Source organism: Lagopus leucura, unplaced genomic scaffold (assembly GCF_019238085.1).
Source record: "Lagopus leucura isolate 7727_CA_CO unplaced genomic scaffold, USGS_WTPT01 Super-Scaffold_100157, whole genome shotgun sequence".
In the NCBI taxonomy this organism is placed as follows: Eukaryota; Metazoa; Chordata; class Aves; order Galliformes; family Phasianidae; genus Lagopus; species Lagopus leucura.
Window position 1 is genome coordinate 9,697,731 of NW_024962334.1, and position 16,187 is coordinate 9,713,917.

The following is a 16,187-nucleotide window of genomic DNA, read 5'->3' on the forward strand; positions in this document are numbered from 1 at the left end:
GTGTAACACTCTGCAGGTAAGTAAGGCAATCAACTGCTCAGCTTTAGACACCAGCACTAGTGTGGTTTTGCACTGACTTGTCTCAGTGTGATGGGGTCTTTGCCAGCCCATACAGCTACCAGAAACAAGCATGACAGTCATAACAGTGTAAAAACAGGGAACAGCCCTGCTCTGGTTATGAGTGGAGGCCTTCAGAAAGCTTTTTGCATCTGTGGCCTCTGTTACCCTGGCTTGCATTTACACTTCTGTGTGCTGTGACTGTGATGATTCACTCCTGTTTATCAGTTTGTAGCTGTCTCACTGAGACCTATATAAAAAGGTAGGAAACTACTCCTGGTGATAAAGTTTTGATTTTGGTGAAGCTGTACAGCTGGGAGGTTTAATTGTGCTTTTGCATCCCATTTTTTTTTGACAACTGCAACGTCTACAGGGCAAGGGCACAAGATGTGATAGATCTTCTTTTGTCATAATTAAGGCTGATGGAGTGATGATGATTCCAACTGCTATAAATCTTGTGTTTTATTTAAACATTGACTGGTTTATGTGAGCTTAGCAAGAGCAGCACTTGCACTGCAGTGCTGATCGCAGTTGGCAAGCAAGAATATTATCCTGAACCAGCTTTGGACCACTGAAGATATTCGGATGCCACCCAGAGGAAGAAGCAGGTACTTGTAGCAGAGCTGTCCTGATTTATAGCAGCTCTCTGTCCTGGAAAAGGTGCTCCAGTAATACCAGTGGGCTATTAGGTAATGACAGTGAGCAGAGGAAACAGGCAGGCCATGTAGCTGTGTGGGCACATAACTACAGGGTGACATTCAGGGCCCTTATCATTTCCATGCCATGGAGATGTATGATTTGAGTGCTGGAGTAGAAGATAGGGAACAGAAATCTCAGCGTTCATCCTGACTCAGCAGAGCAGGGTTGGACCCTTCTCCATTCTCAGCTACCCAAGTGGTGAGTTCCTGTCTAAACCAGGACCACAAATATATTTTGTGAAAATCTTGCTAAAACCATTCCCGCAGGATTTGTTGGGCTTCTTTTTTCTAGAGTGCTGAGCTGGAACCTCTGATGTACCATTGCTCTCCTGCTTCCAGAGAGCAGCTGCAGTGTGCTGTCACAGCCCCCAGTCTGACACAGCACTGAGAGACTGGGCACCATGCAGCCCCTCTGGGATGGCACAAATCTGCTCTGGAGATCTGCAGGTGTTTCCTTTAGGGGCTTCACCAATAGGTTTTTGGTGCTTTCCTTCTCTTTCATATTGGATCTTCCAGCAGTGCTGGCACAGGGCGACGTGGTTTTGCTGTAGTTCTGCTAAAAGATTTGTAAGATCCGAGTAAAGCTGTGGAAAGCCTTAGTTTTCTAGAGAGTTCAGTCAGTTTTGATGTTAGGCAATGTGCATTAGGTATTCTAAATAAAGAATAAACAGCACAGCTTTAATTTTTACTAAAAATAGTCACAAAGAAGAGGTGAGTGGAAAAGACAGGAGAAATCTTATTAATTATGGCAATAAATCATGATTAGATGAGTTCTATGTAAATCTCACTGTTGTATGAAAGTGAAGTTCATTTCTGTGGATGCACAGATACAACAACAGATCTTTGATTTTACTGCTGGGAACAAATTACTGTTGAGCAGTATTTTTTTGCATAATGCACTCAGCAAAACGCTGCTTTTCATTTGCACTTTATCTGCACTGAAAAAAAAAGAAAACAACAACCAGGATTACAGTGCATACTCCTAACGTGTACTTTTTATGCTGGCAATATGACCTTAAAATCTCTAATCAGAGAGGCAGGGTTTCTGGCAGAGGGTTCCAGCTCCACTGCAAGTTGTTGTTATTTTTTAATGCAGATGGTGATATTCCTGCTCTGGGCTAGCAAAACGTGTTCAATTGCCTGCTCTCAATTTCACACCTCTCAGCTCTCAGGAGCTGCACCCCAGGGCTTGCCAGCTCAGCAAACTCCTGGTGTTAACGTCACAGCCTAAGAATGATTTGTCTTTGTTTTGTTTCCTTCAAAGTCAGCATTGCTGGAGAAATCTACCTTTCTGAAGTGCTCTGTGTGTATGGTTGTGGCTGTTTGGGGGTGGACAGGGATGCAGCAGCAGTATCTCTCTCATGGCAGACGCCACAGCAGCTCTGTCGTTGTCACATCTGTGTGCCTAGGAGAGGCTTCTGAATTTATCTTCATCAAATCCTTGTGAGATGGGGCGGGGAAATTAGATTATGCAGCTGGGGAGCCGCGGCATAAACATGCCGCATCCCACAGCCACCGAGGCACGTGTCTGACTGACAAGTGCAGGCCAGTTCTCTGCGTCATCTGAGGATTCCTGGGAAGCCCGCCAGAATTCTCGTGTGCGCACACTTGGTATCGCCACAGCCGCTCGGCAGAGTTGAGTGGCTGCAACGGGTGGGCGAAGTCAGACAGCGAGTCCCGGTGTCCCAAGTCCTCGTGCCGTGTTTTAACTGTGGGAGCAGCTCTCTGCTTCCCTAGGGCTGTTTTACTTGGGCGTCCTTTCCACACCGGGATATCCACAGAGCTGGGCACGGAGCCCAGCGGCCCCTCAGCAGCCGACGGAGCCGCCGTTCCCCCAGCCCGCGGACTCTAGGGGTTCGTAGCGCTCTCCAGCCCCACCTCTGGCGGCTGCTGGGGACGGGCGGGCGAGGCTGGCCGGGGGCCGGCTCCACTCGGAGCTGCCTTCCCCCAGGGGGCGCTGCCGTGGGCTCCGGCATCGGGGTCGGGGCGGCTCCGAGCTGGGGGAGCGTCCGGCGCGCCCGCCCGCCTCCTCCCTCTCTCCTCCCTTCCCTCCTTCCTCCCCTCCCTCCGTCCCCTCCCCTCGGCGGTGGAGCCGCCGGGCTCCCTTGCTTCTCTTCACATGGGGCTCGCCCCGCCGGGAGGACGGCGCTTCTGTCCTGCCGCTAGCCGCTGAGAGGGAGCCGAGGCGGGCAGGTAGGGGCGGCGTCCCGAGGGCGGCTGGCGCGGCGGGAAGGGCTCTGTGGCTGCCGGCTGCGCGCACGTGAGCTGCTCGGTTAGCGCTGCTCCGTGGTGCCGCGTCCCTCAGACAGCCGGCGGGACGCGGCGGAGGCTCCGTCGGTTGCGTGCGGGACTTGGTGCGTTGCTGTGAGAATGCGTTTGTCAGAGCACGGAGGGAAGTAAAATAAAGTGGGAACTTTACTCGAAGTCTGTTAGAGGAGAAAAAGCTTTTTTTTCTTTTTTTTTTCGTGCATATGTGTGTGTGCTGTAACTGCTTTCAGGTGAGGAAAAATCCCTCTTCGGGGATGGCATTTTGAAGTTTGCTCTGGGGTCCATGGCATTGCAGCTCCTGGGGCAAGGGAAGGGCGCTGCGTTGTGTGGGTTCGGGCACACCGCGCTGGGAAGTTTCCTGCAGCCTTCATACCCCTCCGGAGCTGCGTTTGGGGCGGCTGCAGACAAGAAGTAGGGCATAGCAGCGGCACTGTTAGCTGTGGAGTTCCCTCACCGAGAACTCCTTCTGTTCCAATGCTGAGTGTAAATTCAGTGTCTGTAGATAGATGTGTGGGGTTGCTAACCTCGTGGTCGCAGCAGAGGCTCAGGTACCTGATGTCCTTAACCTCGTGTCTGAGCACTCCCCTAAGCTTACGTTTACTTTGAGCTGGGAAAAAATGTCGCTGAAGTTTGGAGCACTCAGGAAACCTGCTAAAAAGAACGCAGAGAGATTCTCAGTATGCATGTGGAGAGCACCAGCAGTTCGTTAGCTGAGCTGCCAAGCCTAGCTGTCCATCTTCTCATCTTTCGGGAGAGGTTTGTCTAGAATAAGGTGCTTAAATGTACCTCGGTTCAAAATGCTGCAGGGAAGTGAGTTGTGATGGGCTAATTCTCCTGATAAGCGCTTGGTGTTTGTACCTCGAGCAGAAAGCCAATGGCAAAGTTGGGAGCTCCCAACAGCAGAACAGCTGGTGGTGTGGTGCTGGGAGTTGGATGCTTCCCTGAGATGGGGCAGACAGGACTGCGGATGCAGGGAGACTGTGTGCCTTGTGTCACCTGGGATGCCTGAAGAGCAAGATGAAGCAGGGTGGTACAAGCTGTAGGGTGGGAACTCACCTGTGCTATCTGCCTTCCTTGCTGTAGATCATTGGGACTGTGTTACAAGGTAAAGATATTCCTAGCTCTTGCACACAGTGGGTGGCTGACAGCATTCAGAGTTCAAAATGTGTTTTTCAGCTCTAAGGCTTTCTCTGTCTTTTGATGTGCTTGCCATTTGGTAGGAGTTTGTTGCGGTCTCAGCTGTCTCCGTTTTTCTTAGGTTTGCTATTACTGGGTTTTAAAACCACCTAGCAGACTGTGTGTGTGGAAACAGCGCTCTGTTAATGGATTGTTAGGGTTGGAACTGGAATGTCAGTCAGCGAGTGGTCAGCACTGTGGCTCCCGATGCAACCATTAGTCAGCAACACCTCACACCGATACCCAGGCTGAAATTTAGCATCGTGTGCTGCTGTGTGCTTCGTCAGTACATTGAGTGGAGGGAAGTTGTAAGTTGAGGAAGAATGCTTGGCTACAAAGAGCTGTGTTGAGACGGCTGTGCATATGGTAACTTTGGTTATGGTAGCATTTGCAAAGTTTGCCAGTGCACTCAGAAATCACAACGTGAGATCATAAAGAGCAGCTGAGCGATTGCACTTCTTTTTACAGGGTGCCTGCTAGGAAGAACTCGGTGCAGCAAGGCTCTGAGGGGCCCAGGTGTGCTCTGCCCTCGGAGCTGCAGTTGTACACGGCTGTGAAGTTGCCTTCTGGCTGTAGTTTACGTTTCACTCCACGGCTCTGCGGGTGTCCTTAGGCAGCGCTGACTCGCGGAGAAGGGAAACCTGAAGGTGGCATTTGCGCCCTAGAAGAAGCTGCACGGAGATAACGGGAACTAAGGGCGCACGAAGGAACGAACTAGCAGCCGCCCAAGGGCTGGGTGGGTACGGCGGGCGCTGCGCTGCAGCTGTGCCCACAGTCGAGCCGGGTCAGGGCTTGCAGGGGCGGCGAAGCGGAGTGTGAGGGGTGTTGGGTGCCGTGGTGCAGACGGGTTCTGTTCCTCTGCAAATAGGGAAGGTGAAAGCCGATTCAGTAATTCTCACTGACTTCCCTGAGAACGCGGCTGCACGGAGGCGCGCCCTGGGGCTCCCGCCTCTGTCACACGGGCCTTCAAGCTGCCGGCCGTGCCCGCGGAGCAGCGGAAGCGGAGCGCCGCCGGCGGGAGGCGCCCAAGGAGCGGCGGAGGGCGGGGGACTGCGGCCGGGGGCGGCTGCGTCACTGCCCGCGGCTCCCCTGCTCTCGTCACAGGGTTGTGCCGGGCTCGCGGTAGCGAGGGGAGTGCCGTCGTGTAGCGGAGTAGAGGTGTTCCCTTGTAAAGGCTCGACAAGGGGAACTTCGCTGCGGAGCCCGGTGGCGTAGAACCGCGGCAGCGGGTGACTGTGAAGGCGTGGTCTTAGGAGCCTGTGTGGCTGCCGTCCATCCTTTAGATTGTATTTCCCCTCTAACATCCCACCGGCAGCCTGCCCTGCTTTCCCAACCCGAAGCTGGAAGTGAAATGTTTGCCGGCACGTTTGAAGGGAGGGCAAGGGGAAGCTCAGGGTGGGAGCCGAGGGAGCTTTGGAAGCGTGGCAAACTTGGAATCACGCCTGGCTGCAGTGATCGTGTGGTTTTGATCCCTCACTGATCTGCTACAGGCGCGTGTTCTTCAGATTGACACGAGGGAGTACCCACAGCAGTTAGTTTGCCGACAAGTGTCAGTCATGGGTTAGCAAAGGCTGCAAGCAGCTGTTATGGAAGAGGTGCAGTAGCGAGGAGTAAGATTCCTTTTAGTGAAAATTGGACAAATAGGTAACTGATACACCCTAAAAAAAAAAAAAAAAAAGTTTTCTTGGAGGAAAGGATAGCGAGCTGTGAAATTGCTGTGCTGCAACATGTCTGTGGTTGGTCTATGCTTTCCTAATCTAGTGACTGCTTCACTTCCTCCCGGTGCATTCCATACACTCAGTGTTAGCTGGGTTGTCTCAATGGACAGAGAGACAGAATCCCAAAATGCATTTGAAGAGGGCAAGTCACCCTTCTCGCAACTGGTAACAGACAACGTTTGGCTGTGGCACGTGCCTTGGACATGTTTCCACTTCTGTTTGTAAAAGGGGGAAAATCCCTGAAGTATTTTGTCCAGAAACTTCACCGAAAGGCAGTGCCTTCAACAATGCCTATCCCCGTGGCTCAGTGTAACATCAAGTTATAGGATTGTGAGTACCTAATTGGCTATCTAGAAAAATTCAGTCAATAAGCAGCTGGATATTTTGATACATGCAGAACTGGATTCTGAAAGAACATCTGTACGCTAAAGTGAAGGCAGTAAGTGATTGGCACTGATGTTAATGCCATTAACATCCTTGGAAATGTACACAAATGAATAACCTGCAGCTAAGGATGTGGTAAATAATTTAGACAACTGTTTCTTATTTAGTCTTATGCTAATTGATATGAAAGTTTCTGCTGTTACCATTGCCTTTTCCAGCTCATGGAGTTGCACATCACTTGTATAATTCTGGTGCTAATGCTTCTTTAGTCCACCATGTGTTGGTAACAGAAACAAATGTTTTTACTTGTCTGTTAACTTACAATGAAAGTTTTATAGGATCATTAAGTTTTACTGAGAGAGATTCAAAGTGACTTGGAGGTCCTGCCAGACGTTTGGCCAGGTAGGCTCAGTTTTGTAAAGGGATAAAGAAGCGGGGGGGAAAAATATAACTGAAAATAGTTGTATGGAATTAGCATGTAGATGAAGGAGAGGAGAGAAAGGGAAACAGAAGATCGGACAGGCATGTCTGTCAGGATGGTGTAAATAAGATTGAGTGTCCTGTGAGGGATTGCAGGCTTGGAAAGTACCTGGGTGTGTTCTTTTTCAGCTTGCATAAAGGCTTTCATTTCTTCAAGCTTGTATTAATGGTCTGGGCTCAAGCTCAGCTTCCCTTGCCTGGAAGAAACTGAAGAAGGTTTGCTATGCTACAGCTTGATTTTGCAGTTCTATCAAATACAATATCAAGTATGTGTTGGGGCTGTCAGACCAAATGGGAACTGACCATAGATGGGCATAGACAGAGCAAGCAGAAAATTCTAAGTCATGGGTAACCTTTTTGTGTGAATTTAGGGAAGGCCCTTTTGTCTATTCAGCTAGATCAAGCTCTGCTTGACTAACTTGAGTTTTCACCGTGTGTTTCTCACTCAGACATAAGCAGTGATGCTAACACTTTAAAAATAAGTGTTTTTCAGTTCTGATTCAATATAAAGGCAGCCTGCAGGAATTATGTCCTGTCCTCTTCATATCAAACACAATACTGTCTTCCAAAAGAAACAACTGTGCCATAGGACTGTAGAATAATAAAAACTGGGAAAACTGGTCAACTAAATTTGAAAATTTGTTTTTCTTCACCTTGTCAGCTGCCCTGTGCCCCTCTGTTGAGCTGGGGTGCGATGCTTCAAAATAAATGCTTGTCCTACGTGTGTTGTAACTGCAATTTAAAATGTGAAATGTAGTTTCTAGTTAGAAACGAGACCAAAACCTGATTTCTGTAAACATGCATTTGTAAAGAATGGCTAATTTAGAACAAAGCACACCCAAAAAAGGTGTGGAAAAATATGTATTTATGAGATTACCCCTTAGCTTGAAAAATAGTCTCACTTCTGTAATGTTTATAAGGGCCAAGAATGTGTGATATATTACATTGTGTGATTATACAAATAAAAACCTTTTTTGGGGTGGCGTTTTGTCAGTTTTGTTTTGTGGTGGGCCGCCTTTAACTGTGAGCCTGAGGAAGAGATACAACAGGAAAGACCTGAAAAATTGATGTCCTGCTTCCCCATTAACTCAAAACACGTAAGATCAAATTGCAAAGCTAACCAGTGTGAAAAAATAAATGGGACCACAACGCTGTGACTGCAAGGAGAATTCTGTTAGAGAAGTGGTCTTCAGACAATTCTTGAATGCATTCCATGCAGTGATAAGAGAGACTGTATTCCAGTTTCTGTGCATGAAGATAAAACATCCAGTACTTAGGGACTCGATATGATCAAAGACTTTCTTATTTCATCAGTGCATGTGCAACAGCAGAGTTTTAAGGGCTACTCTGCACATTTGGTCTACAGCCGAAAGACTCACTTGAGGGCTTGTCACTCTTACAGATCTGTCAATCAGTCCCATGGCAGCAAGTTACTGTAGTTTGCTCTAACACTCTCAGTCAATTCATTCAGCCTTAACTGAGATATGGGTCGGTAATTAGAAAGCATTCGCGTGCCGTCCCTAGTCAGCATCTGGCTCAGTTTTGCTGGCCTGGTAGACATCAGTATTGGGGCAGTTCCTTAGAAGTTTCATCCAAGGTTATGCAGTTCTGCTGTGTCAAAACTAGGCCTTGGATCACAGACAGCTGAGCCCCTAGGGGGAGGATCTGCACAAAGCTGGGGTGTGAATGATTCCCTTAGCAATATCCCAGTGGATACTGCCTGCAAGGTTCTACTTTCAGAATAGCTGGATGTTTGCTGGAGAAGCTGTGCAAGTTAAGTGTGCTCTGCACTGGACTTCTAACCACCAGCGTATTTTTTTTGAATGTATTTCTGCCATATGTGCTTTATAATTGGTTCTTTGCCTGGTGCTGGTAACAGATTGCCTATGGGAGGGAAAGCTTAAAGAACAAACCAAACCAAACACTGCAAACCAACCAACCAACCAAAAAAAGCACAGAAGCCATTGAAAGAAATAGGGGAAGGTGAAGCTGAGAATATTGATGAGATGTAAAAGAGCATTGTGGGGGCAGGTACCAATAGGTAGGGTTGAAGAGAAAGGAAATGAAAGCAGGTTTCATAAGAGAGGAGAAGATACTTCTGGTATTTGCTAGGGGAGTACAAAGATGGGAAATTAGACATTAATTTAAACAAATCAGTGAAGTTCTGGCTGTTGTGAAATGCAAAGCAGAACTTCCCTGGTGCTGGAGTGACTCCTGTCTTGAATGGCACAGAAGGAAGAGAGCTGAATTTCTTCTCGTATTTGTAAATTTACAAACTTGGAACAGTTTGTATCTGCAGTGGAAAATCAGGTCAAACTCTGTGAAAAGTTTTCTCACTGGCTCATTAGAATAAGTGGGGGAAAAAAATTCTAAGAGAACTGATTTCCATAATCTGGAATTTTTCAGAGCAGAAATTGATTGCCATGAGTGTTTGGGGTACAGTGCGTTCAGTTTTGGGAGCAGCTGCTATTTCAGTTGCATCCTTTGTGATTTATGTAAATCTGTCCAGAAAGATGACAGAGTTGTGTTTGATGCAGAAAGCAACACTTGCTTAAATAAATTGTTCATCACCATGCAGCACATTGTAGTCTAGCTAGTGGAAAATGTGTATGCGTATATTTATGTACATATTAATGCATATATAAAAAATATCTTAACAACCAGAAGTGGCTTTTGTAGCTTGCTTTTATGTGCAGACATCTTCAGGAAGAGCCAGCCTTCTTGTACTGCTAGAGGGCTATAAGGTGGGATGTGAGTGACTTCTGCTGCTTTTTGGGAACAGGGACAGAGCCTGCAGTGCCTTCATCTGAGAGGTGCCACTTAAAGCTGCAGACTTGGTGGTATAAATATTCATTGGGTGTACTAAGGTGGCTGGCTGGCTTGACACATCAGTCATCTTCTAACTTATCTTCTGTGATAAAATGTAAGTAATGAGATTGCTAAGAATTATCTTGTGCACCAGAGTGCTGCTGTGTGGTTCTTGTTGATTTTTTTTTTATAATAAATATTCAGTCTGAGAGGAATGAAATTGCAGCAGTCTTACAGGATAACGTTCACCAGTTTTTCTTTTTTCTTTCTTTTTTTTTTTGACAGTAACTGAATGAGTTCATTAACAGGACTAAAAGCTTTCTGAAATCCTCATTTTAAGCAGTGTGTGGTACAGAAGGTTTTTCTTCCACCCATCTGAGATCTTTGTTTCCTGCTGTAGCAAAACAGGTTGCATTGAACTGTGATTTCTTACAGCAGTGTTTTCCTTCACCTAATGTGGGTTGAATTTGCTGCCTCGCTTAGTAGACAGAATTGCTTTGTTTAATTAAAAAAAAAAAAAAGGGATATTGGAAACCATTCAGTACAGAGGTTAGTAAAATCTTGTTTTGAATAAGCATCCTTGAAACTTTTTGATGTTAACTAGTCAGAGGGCGTATTTTGAAGGTTAGTGGTGATTCTTGGCAGGGTTGGCTGGGGGAATTTGTAGAAGCAGCTATTCTAGTCTGCATTGGAAATGGCTTTGATTTGAACCAAAGTTAAACCAGTTTAATCAATACTAGTAGAAAGTAGTATCACAGAGAAGATTCTTCTTTCTTGCCTTAAACATCTCTATATCTTGTTACTCAGAATGTTGAGGCATTAATTCCCTGCCCTATTAAGTTATATTTGACCTTCTTGTAATGAGATTAAGCCTTTCTGCCAGTTTTCTTACATAAAAAATGATATATGTAATGTTAAGAAAGTCCAAACCTTGTACTAAGTGTAAGATGAAGCACAGCTATTGCAAGTGATTGCAGGAAGCCAAGTGTGTTCTGTAGACATATTAGGACATAATTAGCAAAAAGCAGATTTTTACATGACTTGAATTTTATTACATTTTTAGATATAATGCATTTCACTGTGGGCAAATTCTTACTGTATAATCATTCTCTTTTGTGAGTACCTAAAGTTAATTCACTTATTTGCACTTGTGTCTGGGTGTTTTATCATGGAAGTAGTTATGTTTAACAACCCGTTTACTGGCTGAATAATTCTTTCATGCTGTTGTATCCATTTCCCCAGTGGTGATCCGTGACTTGTCAGACACTAATTTTTTTTTGAGAGGGTTCAGTGTTATATCTGTTACCAGAGGCTAAACTGGAGTTGAAAGAAACAGTGCAGAGAGAATGTGGACGATTTGATCGATTTGAAATGGTCCACTTGTCCTGCAGCTGAAGAGAATAAGGGAAGATGGATACAGTGAGTGACTTGCACCGTAGCTGATCTTAACTCCACTACAGAAGGTGAGCAGCTTTTTAGAAACGCTCACAAAGTGCCACCATGTGAGTTGCCAGCAGAACGTGTGCGATCTGTGCAAGTGGCAGTGCCCCGTGGTTTCTGGAAGATATGGGAAGTGCAGGAGAGAATGGCTCTAGCATTTTTCATGCAGCTGTTGCCAAGAAGCTCCAGTTGAACATAATCTCTTATTGATCGTGGTTTCCTTGGCTTAGTGAGTACATAAGTTAGACCACAAATTCAATTTCTGCAAGCTGATTCCTATGTTATATATCACTGGCCATGACTGCAAAGAATTTTTATAGTGTGGATTTTGTGGGGTGTGTGTTTGTTTCTGTTATGGTATGGTTACTGTGAGCAGATGGAAACCACCTGGTGGAATTGCGGTTGGAAAATAAGTTAGAAGTTTGAGCCACTTGTGTTGAAGGGGGGAAAAAAATCGGAGTGCTTATGATAGGTAAAGGATTGGTGTTAAATATTCTTAATAGCCTTGTGTTAGGAGGAAAACACAGGAGCTGACCTCTGTGGAAAACACATTAGCTGTCAGTATAAAATGTCCTGCGAGCCTTGTAAAAAGCAAGAAAGTGACATTGGGTTGGTTTGTTCATAGTAGTCTACATGTGGTGTGACTTGTCAGTGCCTGCTGCAGTGGCCTATGGGCAGCTGGAAGATGGCAGTAGGGGAAGAGATGGAGCTGCTGAGATCCTTAGGGGGAATCCTGTCCGAACTGTCCGTTAACACTTCTTGCATGTGTGTTTGTCTGAAAGGGACACTTGTGGCAGTGCTGACAGTGGAAATCACTTGTGATATTAAGGTGTGATTCCTGAGAGCTGTTCTCACCTCTTTCCTATTGAGTGATCTCTGGAGTTTCTCTTTAACTATCTGGGGATATTGCTGTGAGGCCCTTTAGCTAAGGAGGCTGGCCATTCTTGTTTTGAAAAGCTTGCTAGATCTTATTTGATGCTTGGAAGCACCCAGGTGTTTCCCAAATGTTAATCCTAAGATATGCTCAGACCTTAAATGGAAGACTAAACTAGCTTCATGTATGGGCGTGATTTAGCAGCATGAGTTTGTCATGCTCTCTCTTGACCATGACTGTTCTGCAGTAGTTACCTCCAACGTGTGAACAGTGCAGAAAGAAAGGCTGTGGGGTCTAAGAGTGCCAGTGGGGTGACTTTTCATTTTCTAATTGGTAGAAGCGAGTCAGTCAGAATGCTGTCCTTTTGCAAAGAAGAAATAAGGATGCTTAAACATCAAAGCCAGTGCTACTAAGGAAACAAGGGACTAAGACAAGTGCTTGTTCTGCTGCCAGTCACATCATGGTTATCTCAGACTAAGTAGTCTCTATGATAGGAGTCCTCTGGTTTTCAGCATCAGCCCACTCCATGTTTTACAGAATCACAGGATGGCCAGGGTTGGAAGGGACCTCAAGGATCCTGAATCTCCAACCTCCCTGCCACAGGCAGGGCCACCAACCTCCCCATTTAATACTAGACCAGGCTGCCCAGAGTCCCATCCAGTCTGGCCTTGAACACCTCCAGGGATGGGGCATCCACAGCCTCTCTGGGCAGCCTGTGCCCTCAATTTAAATTTTCCCCTGTCCTGCTGTTACATACCCTTTCAAAGAATTGAGTTTCATGCTCTCACAAACAAGAAACTTGTGGCAAAGATATTAAGAGGCTTTTGATCATTAATTCTTAATCGTAGGGTGTGAGGTTTAAGTGTTCAACCTGAGTGGAATGCTTTGAAAATGGAAAGTGAAACAATATTTTTAAAAATATTTTTCTGGGAGTTTATCATGCAATACAGAGTTTGGGGATTTGATTCCAAAAGCCTAGTTATGTTGTGTCTTAGTTGCTGTTTGTAAGTATTCTAGGATAAAATGTCTACTTGTAGTTTGTAAGCAGTAAACTGTACTAGCCACTTAATTCCACGTATTTCTTTAGAGCACTGTTACCTGAACTAGTGCTGAATTGCAGCATTTGCAGGGCCCAATTTTGGGATTCTGTTCCATTTGCCTTCATCAGAAATGGAAGTTATGGAAGTTCTGCTCACAAAACATGATAAAAACACTGAGCTGGGTAGGAAACAAGTTTTGAAACAAACAAAACACCAAACAAACAGAAACAAAACACAGAAGGCAAACTATAGCATGTCAGAGTTTAACAATATGCATTGTTTGCATCATCATCTTGGTTTCTTTTTTTGCTTTCTTTACCTCCACTTCTATTAGCAATGTTCTGAAATTAGATATAAGTATCTGAAAAATTAGGATTGTTTTGGCTTGCTTAAACAAATGATTTGTTGAGATTCTTCAACTGAGCGCTGCTATTTTATTATCAGAGATAAAAATCTATGTATTTTTTTTAAGTACTCAATATCTAGCCTGTAGCTCTACATAAGCTCTTACTGCTGGTGTACTTCAAAGTAGAATTTAAGATTTTTGTTGTTTCTTGTTAGCCATATTAAGATTGAAACTTTTTTTTCATAGAATTGTAGAATGGCCCGGGTTGAAAAGGACCACAAAGATCATTGAGTTTCAACCCCTTGCTGTGTGCAGGGTCGTCAGCCACCAGCCAGGCTGCCCAGAGCCACATCCAGCCTGGCCTTGAATGCCTCCAGGGATGGGGCATCCACAGCCTCCTTGGACTTATTTTTCTTATTATAGAGTTATTCTTCTAATCCGTTGACCTGGATTGAAGCAGATTTGCTTTCTGGCTTTCATGTGTCAGGAAACATTTGTCTTTGCATGTAGGGTAGGGTGACTAATGCATTTTATTATTGCACTGTGGCCACTGAGCGAAATAACTTCAAATGCTTCTCTGGATTGCTCTGACACAAATCTTTGCCCCACTTTGTTTTTTGTGTTGGTAAGAATTTTGGAGGGTTATATGAAATATATTCTGTTTTCATTTGAAGTAATTTTCTTGGCAGCAGCACGCATGTGTTGCCCTGGCCTATTGGTGCTCAGAGGTGGAGCACTTCCTGTGGGTAGGCTGACCGTCTTGCTTCGGAGCTGGTCCGGAAGATGAGAGAACACAGCCTGGTTTCCCTTCTAATCAGCCCCAGTGGGGAGAGGAGGAACCAAGCCCCAGGCTTCAGCCTGGCTCCGTGTTGTACTGAAGGGTATGTTATACACAAGGACACACGCTGCCCTGGGAGAGACCACAGCAGCTCTGTGTGCTGGACTGACTGAAGCATGAAAGACTGAAGGAGCAAGGAAAGCCCCTTGAATCCTCTTGGGTGGAGGTAGGATTTGGATTTCCCTCTTTGCTGTATGCCCAATATCCTTTGGGCAAAAGGAAGCTGCTGGCGACAACTTGGAACTGTAAATTGTTGCTTGCATTTTAGCTGAAAGTTCTCAGCAAGGTGGGTAGAAGTCATGAAAAACTTGGAGCGACAAGTTTGTCATGATTTGAGACTTGGAAACTCTAGGTTTCTTTTTTTGTTTTTGTTTTTGTTTTTCTTCTTGAACATTTGCAGCAATTTTCCTTCAGCATCATTTGACTTGCTTGAAAATTCTAAGCAGCATTGCTGTTGCGTGAGATATTAGAAGCTGTTGGGACAGTGGTCACTGCCAGCTTTTTCTGCTATTATTCTTGCAGTCAGAAATAAAGGTATTCCAAGGGAAGAGCATTGTGTGAGTGGCAGCGGAGCAACGTAGGAGGATGGTCTGCCTTCACTCCCTGTCAGGGTGCCCCTTATGTGAGGTGTGTATTTGGGAGTGGGTTTACTTCCCCAGGGAGGGAAGAGGCAATCTGAAAGGCTGAAGGAGGAAGAAAAGGCAGGGAAGATTAAAAAACTGCATTTGAAGTCAGCCTAACCAGCCTATGAATTCTCACAGATGTTAAATAGTGTTGCTCCTCTGGGCTTTGGTGTTTGAATGACCCGTGAGTATTGCTGGGAACTGAGGGACAGCAGGGTTGTGCAGTTCATCTGCAGTCATACCAGGGATCTGTGACTGTGAGACACCAGAACAGCGATGTTTGGATTCCCGGTCCAACACACAGTCATGTGCATTTGCCCTTAAAACTGATTTCTGCACTATTTTTAAATATATTTGAGAGGAAGCAGAAAGATCAATCCCAACATTGTTTAATTTCTGTTCAAACAAAGTGACAGGCACAAATAGTTGCCTGTGGTATTTCAGTAGAGCATGTGTGCTTTTGGGCTGTGTGAAAGTACTTGAGGAAAAACTCCTATTTATGAAGAGTTCTAGAGCTGTTTGTCTTCCATGAGCTATTTACTTCTTCAGCTGAGCTAACATCTATTAAACATTCATTCCAAGAGTAATACCCTCAAGAGTCAATTTAGGTAAACTGCAGTACCTCTTTCTAGGCAAAAAAAGAAAAAAAAAAAAAAAAAGAAAAAAGCTTTCCAGAATGCACATAGAAAAATTCATTAAATGATTTTTTCTTTTTTTCCTCAGTTCTTATTATATATTGAGATTAAAAAAAATTCTGATGAGGGAGTAGAGGAGGGAAGAAGCAGCTCCTTTGTCAGCTGCATAAAGGGACAGTCAGAGCTTTTGTGTGTATAGTTTTTTTTAATCATGTCTTCAATTTTCTTCTAAGTTGAGTATGTTATCGTGACTGCAAACTTTCACACTCCCATTGTCATAAACAATAGTCTAATAACCTTTAGAGCTTTGACATTTTCAAGCCTGGCAGCCAAATGAGTGTTTGGAAGAGTGTTGAAGACTGTGGCTTAAATCATGTTACACTGCATTGTCATTTGCTTCCAATACTGTATGATGTTTTTAAAGCCATATGCCTGCAGCAGTGGGTGATGTTTGAGAATCAACATCACCTTTGGTTATTATCAAGAAGACAAGCAGCTGCATTCTGCTGGAGGTGAGATACAAGATGTGGCTGAACTGTGCAGCATTTTCAGCTGGGAACTTGCAGGGCTTGGAGGGGAACACAGATAACACAGATACAGGTGAGACCTGGGCAGCAGTGTGGACCCTGGTGGGATGCTGAGTTGTGTGGTCCTGGAAGAGGATCTGCTGTCATTCTGTCATATAGGTTCTGCTCTGTGTTCAGGTATTAACAGATGTTTTAAGCCCTGAAGCATAAGACCTAGCTGCTGATGGGTTAGGTCACAAATAGGAGAAATAATTGGTGTGTGTCAGGGAATGTTT

The 16,187-nt window shown here is 45.2% G+C and overlaps 1 protein-coding gene across 2 annotated transcripts in view; it reads left to right on the forward strand.

Moving 5' to 3' along the window:
- Positions 1-2,839: 2,839 nt before the first annotated feature.
- CPNE4 (copine 4) overlaps positions 2,840-16,187 on the forward strand; it is a 214,328-nt gene continuing 200,980 nt past the window's right edge. The window contains exon 1 of one of the 2 annotated variants that reach the window (XM_042888597.1): positions 2,840-2,948. The gene's annotated coding sequence lies outside the window, so the exon portion shown is untranslated. Of the gene's footprint in view, positions 2,949-14,066; positions 14,294-16,187 lie in introns of those variants that run through there. The other variant, XM_042888598.1, reaches the window with a different exon arrangement.